Raw genomic sequence first — 8270 nt, forward strand, 5'->3', positions numbered from 1 at the left:
TCCACAGCTTTTTTACACTGGTTTTGCACATTAGTGTAAAAGTAAGTTGGTACCTGAAGACAACACGTCCCCCTGCCTGCACTAGAGGGCCAGTCCTTGTTTACTGCTGGCTGTGCAATGACAGATAACATGTTGCAAGGAGCGCTGTCTGGTTTCACAACTGCCATCCGAGTACATGATTTTGTACGTGACCTTGCACAAAAATTGCATCACCTCAGTTCAAGTGATCTTCCCAGTTTTCAAGTCTCAGAAGCAAAGTATCAGTGGTACCATCTTTCTTGCTCAAGACAAGCCATGATTAACTAGTGCTAACAAACTGGCTACTATTTTATACAGTAACTGTAGCACTTCTAATTATGCTAGGCACCAAAACAGTTAGCAGCGGATTGAGACATTCCATTACATCTTGATTAAAAACAGTACAACTCAAAGGGAAGCTTTTTTGAGCAAGAGAAGGAGACAGTATCGAAAGATTTCCTCTTCGACTTCCTCTGCACATAACTATTAAGTTTAAAATCCCAGTTAAGAGCTATCCAGAGTATGATAGTTAAAACTGGACCAAGACAGCTGTCATAGCAACAAAGACAGATGCAAGCACAATTTTTAACCTCCCTCCCTTTTATAAAGAAAAGTGCTACTAATAGCCAACACAGAAAGGATTTGGAAGTAGGGGTTGTAAGACTCTTTTAATTGCCACTCTGTCAGTGGCAAGTGTGTGTCTCTGCACACTTACCCAACAAAATGCCACATCCGTACACTTCAGTTTCAGACTTCTGATACAGACTTTCTAGTGAAATCCTTTTGTGAATTAAGCCATATTTCTAAGAATTTCCTCACCTAAATAGAACCTATGTGCTCAATAAGGAAGGAAAATAGAGTAGAGCCTTGAACCACAGTTACAGAGAAGATATTTCTGGTACCAAAATACTGTTGTGCTACAGCATGGTGCCCTTCCTGGAGGCAAAGCAGTAACAGGCATGCTACCCTCACCCTAACATTTGTAGAGGTAAAAAGACAGATTTGCTCTTCCAGCTGCACTTGGTGCTAGCTGCACAGCTGCTAGTACTGCCACGTTGTGGAAGAGGGAGTGATGTCTCCTATCTCCAAGGGACTAACATTGTTGTCAGTTATGGACAACGAGATCAAGTGCACCCTCAGCAAGTTTGCCGATGACACCAAGCTGTGTGGAGCAGTTAGTTGACACGCAGGAGGGAAGGGATGCCATCCAGAGGGACCTGGATAGGCCTCAGAGGTGGGCCTGCGTGAACCTCATGGGGTTCAACAAGGCCAAGTGCAAGGTCCTGCACCTGGGCCAGGGCAATCCCAAGCATAAATACAGGCTGGGCAGAAAATTGACAAAGAGCAGCCCCGAGGAGAAGGACCTGGGGGTGTTGGTTGACGAGAAGCTCGACATGAGTGGCAATGTGTGCTCACAGCCCAGAAAGCCAGCCAGATCCTGGGCTGCACCAAGAGCAGTATGGGCAGCAGGGTGAGGGAGGGGATTGTCCCCCCTCTGCTCTCGTGGGACCCCATCTGGAATGCCACATTCAGCTCTGGGGCTGTAAGAAGGCCATGAACATATTGCAGCAAGTCCAGATGAGGGCCACAAAGATGATGAGAGGGCTGGAGCACCTCTCCTATGAAGACAGGCTCAGGGAGTTGGGGATGTTCAGCCTGGAGGAGGGAAGGCCCCAGGGAGACCTTATAGCAGCCTTCTAGCACATAAAGGGGGCCTACAGGAAAGCTGGGGAGGGACTCTTTGTCAGGGAAAGGTTTTAAACTGAAAGAAAGTAGATTTAGATTAGATATTAGGAAGAAATTCTTTATTGGTGCTAAGGCACTGGCACAGGTTGCCCAGAGAAGTTGCAAATTCCCCATCCCTGGAGTTGTTCCAGGCCAGGCTGGATGGGGCTTTGAGCAACCTAGTCTAGGGGGTGGCATACCTGCCCATGGCATTGGGGTCGGAACTGGATGGACTTCAAGGTCCCTTCCAACCCAAACCATTCTATGGTTCTAGGACCTCAGAATGAGCTCTAGAGCACCATCTTTTTCTCCGGTTTTGAGCCAGGTCTGCTATCCAGACTTGTCCAGCTTTGAGCCCACCCCACTACTCTAGTGTCTCTGAAGTCTTGTTCTGAAAATAAAAAAGTAAAAATGAAAGCAAGAACAGGATATTGGAATGAGTTAAGACATTCGTGAAGCTTAGCACAGTTTGGCAAACAGCTGATTTTTAACAGTTACAAGTAATGCACTGAGTCAACCAGCATGAGCAAGTGATACATAAATGATCCGGACCATCCATAAATTGCACTGAACCTCTCCCAACTTACTCTCCACGCTTACCATTAGGGATTACTCTTTCGACCAAGACAGATCACAATCAAGAAAAAAACCACAACACCACTCCAGTCTCTAAGATTTTCTGTCAGTTAGTCTCCTGTAAACTACTTGCTGCTTTAAAAGAGAAGGTATTTATCTTAAAATTCCAGTGCTGTACTTGCCAGGTACAGACAAAATAAGTGTACTTGGAAATCATTCTTTGCTACCACTGCTCCCCTTCTTTGTAGTCAAGTCATATACCACAGTTTATTTCCACTGAAAGACTTATCGGGGCGTGCTTATATCTATCAGCAGAGGGGTGAGTTTCCATCTTTCGAAAAGTTCTCTTTAACAAGCATTTTACACATGGATGTAAATTCAGCTCTTTCACAAAGCAATTACTGTCATTATTTACTATGGAGGAACTAGGCAAACAAATCATTTAATACAACTACACAAAGGTATTATTTAAAAATTATTAGGAGGTGCATCCACACCAAAGTTTACTTGCCATAACAAAGATTTCCCTACCATGTAGATCTCCTGACAGCCATGTCCCAACAGGCTCTAAATCGCTTATACACATACCAAGTATTGTTCAAAGCAGACTTGCTTTCAGCAAGATTAAATACCTGTTCAGTTTGAACTGTCCCAGTGCCAGGATAAACTACACTCAACCAGTTCAGACAGTTATCCCACCAGGCACCAGTGGCCTTTGAAACTCCCAGTACCCCAGAATCTGCTGCTTCTGGGAATTTTGCCAGGAGCTGTGGGATAGCTCTCCACTGAAGACATTACAAATTAAATATTTTAGAAGTGTGCTTGTGTTTACATGGAGCAAGGCTGCAACAGTTCAGAATATGAGTCAGCATGGTTTGCATCCACACAGAACTGAGCAGTGCGGTTAGAAAACTATACGCTTTCAATAGAAACAAAGAGTGTGAAACGATTCCCCCAGCGGAATACACTCAGGCTGCACCTAGCAGAAGCTAACAATCACGTGAAGACAGGAATTTTGTTCAGAACCTCACTGCTCGAAGGCACGCGATTTTCCTGTAGTAATTTCAAAAGTTTCTGTGCGGAACAGACGCTTCGGTCCTGCCTGCATCAGTGAGGTTAACAAAGGTATCACGGCCAGATAAACTGACAGGCACGCACATCCACACTACGATACAGCTTTTTAACTCTTATTTGCCTCATTTAAAGTGAAAGCTGAAACACATTTCCCATCGGGACAGTACAGAAAATAATTGAATGCATCTCGTTTCATTAATACAACAGCACCATCAAAGTCTCCAGGCAGATAAACAAAGAACTGAAACAGAGCAAACTACTCCTGTGCATCCCACGCCGTTACCTACGACAGATGCACGGAAGGGCCAGGCCAACACCCTCTTACTGAGGCCTCAAGAGGCACGGGAGCCTCAAGAGGCACAGGAAAACAGCATGCCATACCAGGGAAGAATTTCTGGCGGCGGGAACAGCTGTCAGGGCTGCGTTGCAGGAGCTGAGCTGAACCACTGCCCCTTCCTCCCGTCTCCACAACGGGCCCCTCCGTCTCTCGGAGGCGTGGTGCACACCAGGACCGCTTCTCTGCGAACACAGAGGAAAGCGTGGACCACGCTTCCAGGCACAGGCTGGCGGACCCCTGGGACTGTGGGTCGCACAGGGCAGCACCCAGCCTGAGGACGGCACCTCCTCAGCTGGAGGTAACGCTGAAGCTTGCTGCGTCCGGCTCTGCTGTCACAAACCCCACGGGCTTCGTAAGCCTGTCAAGGGAGGCTTCCACTCCAAAGCGGCTTTTGTTTTCATTCTGAACGCGAGAGATTGAGATAACTGCAGGCTGAGAACATTTCTCAGTACGGTATAGTTCGGTTTGCTCCTAAAGAAACACACAATAAAAATAACCGGGCCGGCTGAGAACACTTTCCGTACGCTACCGGACGGCGTGCTCGCACCGGGATGGCCGTGCCCACCCGAAGGAGAGCGCTACCTCTCGGGTCACGAGATGCTACCTGAGCTAAGAGCGGTCAGCGACGCCACTGCCAGCTGTCGAAGACCTACAAAACCATCAAAACGAAGCGGACAACTCGCCCTTCCGACTCGCACCCAGCCTGCCAAGCAATCCACTCGAGTACACCCGACCTTTGCGGGACCACTTCCACCTCTCCCAGCAGCGCCCTAGCCCTGGGCCACGTGCGGGCATTAAGAGGCACCGTTCGCACAAGAGGCGGCCAGCAAGCGGCACGGGGCACCCGCGCCCTGCAGGAGCCCCCGCACCGCGCTGCTACCTGCCCGTCCTCCCGAGCACAACACTTGTTCCTCCCCAAAGCACGCCCAGCGGGGTCGGGGCAGGCGGGGGGTCCCGCCGCAGCTCGGGCACAGCCTCGGGGGGCTTCGGGGGCCAGCCCCCGGGGGCAGCCCCCCGGGTGCTGCCCGTCCCCGGTGCCGCCCGTCGCCGGTGCCGCCGCCACTCACCTCGCAGCCCGCGGCTCGGGGGCAGCCGCTGCCTCCGGCGTCCGCGCCTCCGTCCGGCGGGGCGGGGACCCCTCCGCAGGGGGCGGCCTTCCTCCTCCTCCTCCTCCTCCTCCTCCCCTTCCTCCCCCTTCTCCTCCTCCTCCTCCTCCCCCCCCCCTCCCCACGCGGGACGAGGGGCGGGGCTAGGCGGAGAGGGGGCGGGGCCAACGCAGGGGGTAGGACACGCCCCTCCCCGCCTTGGCCCCGCCCCCTCCCCTGCGCGCCCCCCGCCCGGCTCGCCCCGCTTCCGCGCGCCTCCTGGAGGCGCTGCCCCGCTCCTTAAAGGGGCCGCGCCCCTCAGAGGCCCCCTCATGTTCCCCTCATGTTTCGTCAACGCGCACACAGCCCCTGTGGGTGGTGCAAACGGTGTTACAGAGTGCTGCTGGGGAGTGCGGTGGGGTGAAGCCCCCCAGGAGCCCCACGGAGGGACACCTCAGAGAGCCCCGTGCCCACGCTGCTGCTGGGACCCCTGTGGGGCCAGGAGCAGGAGGTGCAGAAAGTCATTGCCCCTCCTGAAGTAAATTCAGACCATTTTCCTTCCTGGCTGTGCTGGTTCAAAATCAAGGCATTGTTAGGAAGGTGCAGGAAACGTCTACGACGTTGTAGACCTCACCTAAGTAGTGCGTCAAAGGTGTTGGTCCATTCAGCACAGGGTGAGCAGAGCATCCAAGTTCTCTGAGGCTAAGCAGCCCAGAAGGTATCATCCCTAGTATTATTTTAGTGACATCCCTAGTATCATTTTAGTATCATCCCTAGTGTCACATTTTAGTATCATCCTTAGTGTCATTTTAGTGTCATTCTTTTTATTTTAATCCTCTACTCGCTATCTTTTAGTTTAGGCAAACATTTCCCGAAGTGTGTTATGTGGAGAATGAGTTCTGCTTCACTTGTTCTTATAAAGCAACCCAAAACGTGACCACAAAAAGAACTACCAGAGGGAGAATTGTTCGTAGGGTGTGTTAAACCTTACAGCTCAGGCAGAGAGCACATGGGGCGAGGCAGAATAGCTCATTCTCTCCTGTCAGTTGCATATGCACGAGCAGAGCTATCTTCTCATCCTCACGAAGTCTGTGCAGAGAAGCAGAAGGGAAATCTTCAGGTGTGGAAACACTAAAGTGAGGCAAACCAAAGAAATTTCACATCAACACCCCAAGTGTATCTCACAAGGCACGCTACAAAATATCTGCAGCACTCCAGCAGCTGCGTGCCCTTGGATGAGTTCTGAACTGAATACCGAGGGCTTAGCTCGAAACACTGCTGGGCTTTATAGCTCTGTGGCAGGGAGAATTTTCTTAATTGCAGGATAACGATGTGGTGTGGGCACATGCCTTTTGCCTAGTGGTTATGAATTATTTTGTGCAGCAGATACATGAAACCCACATCAAATAGAAAGCATAGACGTGTCATTCCAGTCTGGTTGAGGGAGAGGAGAAGGAAGGCTAGCACAGAAAAGAGGACAGACCAAAACTGTAGCAAGGCTCAAAATCCTGGACTGAAAAGTGGCCTTAAAAGTATAACTTATCCTGCTGCCTTTCAACACAAGTCATGTCGTCCTATTTGAAATCATGAAAGGTCTTCGCTTTCCCTAAGGATAAAAGAGGCAGCAGCTTCTCACTAAAATCGTCAAGGTTTAGAGATGGAATTTTGATCTTGTAAAAAATGCCCTGTAAAACAGGCCTGAGAGAATTGTCAGAGTGGGAAAAAAGAAAAAAAAAAAAAAGGAATTGAATATTAAGTTTGCTTTTGTTGTGATTGACACGACACTGTCCTTATATATTTTCAAATATCAGAATGGTTTCTTGATGGAACTTTTACAACCAAAAACCCGCAATCCATTTACCAAGAGCTCTGTTTTTACCCCAGTTCAGATCTGATTTGTCTGGATTTAGCTTTAGGCACAGTCCCTGCCATCCTCTGCCAGAGGTTTTTCTCCTGCAGACTTAATCCATGATCCAGATACATCATTATTTAAAATTTACATTTAAAAAGGAGTAAAAGATTGATTGGAATTCCAGGGGAGGAGAGGGAGGCACAATGATATAGTGGAATCTTTTGTTCCCAGCAGAACCAAGAAAGAATTAAGTTTATTAAAGAAACGTAATTTGGGTCAGACCAAGCGTCTTAATCCATGTCAGTTTAAAAGATGATTTTCCCTACTTTTTTAATGTTAGACACAAGCATTTTTGATTTATGATGGGAGTCAAAAACATCTGTACTTTGGGGCACGAGCAAATGCTTATTTAAACAATGGGGCTGCCTGGGGGGTTGATATAGGGAAGAAATTACATTCTTTTGCAAAGAATTCAGTGTATTTCACTCCATGAAGTATCTGCTTTGTTTTGAAAAGCACCCTGCAGAAGACACAGTGACTCAATCTATTTTAAAGGAGTCAGGCAACTTTTACCTTTATGTGATTGGTATGACAACGAACAAGGTTGTCACTGATGAAATACTATTATTGTTTGCTTGCCTTTGAGTGAGCCATGTGAAAAGATTTGGTCATCTCAGTCACACTGGCAGCATATAAGTATTCACATCTTAAAAACATTTGGAACTGGTTGGTAATCTGAGGTCTTGTCTGCACTCAGGATTAGCTCTGATTTCAGGAATTATTGTAGCTTCTGGTACAAACCCACTGTAGACAAAGCAAGCTGTGATGTGCACTGACGTCTGCACCGTTCAATGGCTGATACAGGGCTAGTTTTAACTGCAGATGAGGTCAATGCAAAGGAACCGGTTTCTGAACGGTTTCCTGTCCCAAATCAGCTCTCATCATGTGCTGAAGGAGTTTGTTTGAAGTTTTTTTGGGGGAAAAGGTGTTGAGGGCTATCAGAAGATGACATCTGTAGCATTGTTTTAAGTTCTACCCTACACTGGGTGGAGATTCCATCTGTAACCAGATGCTGTGCTCCATATGGATCGATATGATTAGAAACAGGCTTGAAAATAGCATCTAGCTTTACTAGTCAACTTACCAGACTTCAGTAAGCCAGATCTGTGAATGAATGTTGTGCCTGCTGCTTCTTTTCAGTCCATAAACTCAAATCCAGGCGTCTCTATGCTTAAGGGACTTTCTTGCGAAGCTGTGGGACTGACCTCTGTAGCTCAACACAGTCGATGTGCTATGACAAAGATGTGCCTCAGTGTAGAGCCCAGCATAAACTGTTAATGTCAGCAAAGAGGCCAGAGGGGAGAGGCAGAAATATGTCTATTCCTGCAAGGTTTCCACATGTGGAGAAAGCAGAAAAGAAGTAACAATCTGCATTTCAACTGCTTTTCTAAATGAATGCATTCAACAATGTTGCAGGCTAGTAGCTTTCTCTTCCTGCCTAAGGCTATGCCAAACTCGAGTGAGGAAGCCTAGGGTCTTTTAAAAGAAGGTGTGAAAAACTCAAGGGCAAGTGTAGAATTTTAGAAAACAGCCAAAGCCTCTG

At 48.1% G+C, this 8270-nt stretch overlaps 1 protein-coding gene across 3 annotated transcripts in view; it reads right to left on the reverse strand.

The window, feature by feature from the left end:
- SVIL (supervillin) overlaps positions 1-4912 on the reverse strand; it is a 137737-nt gene extending 132825 nt beyond the window's left edge. For 2 of the 3 annotated variants that reach the window (XM_050708610.1, XM_035545204.2), the window contains exon 1: positions 4611-4717. The gene's annotated coding sequence lies outside the window, so the exon portion shown is untranslated. Of the gene's footprint in view, positions 1-4610; positions 4718-4797 lie in introns of those variants that run through there. The other variant, XM_035545202.2, reaches the window with a different exon arrangement.
- Between the last annotated feature and the right edge of the window lie 3358 nt (positions 4913-8270).

This window comes from Cygnus atratus, chromosome 2 (assembly GCF_013377495.2).
Source record: "Cygnus atratus isolate AKBS03 ecotype Queensland, Australia chromosome 2, CAtr_DNAZoo_HiC_assembly, whole genome shotgun sequence".
Lineage (NCBI taxonomy): Eukaryota > Metazoa > Chordata > Aves > Anseriformes > Anatidae > Cygnus > Cygnus atratus.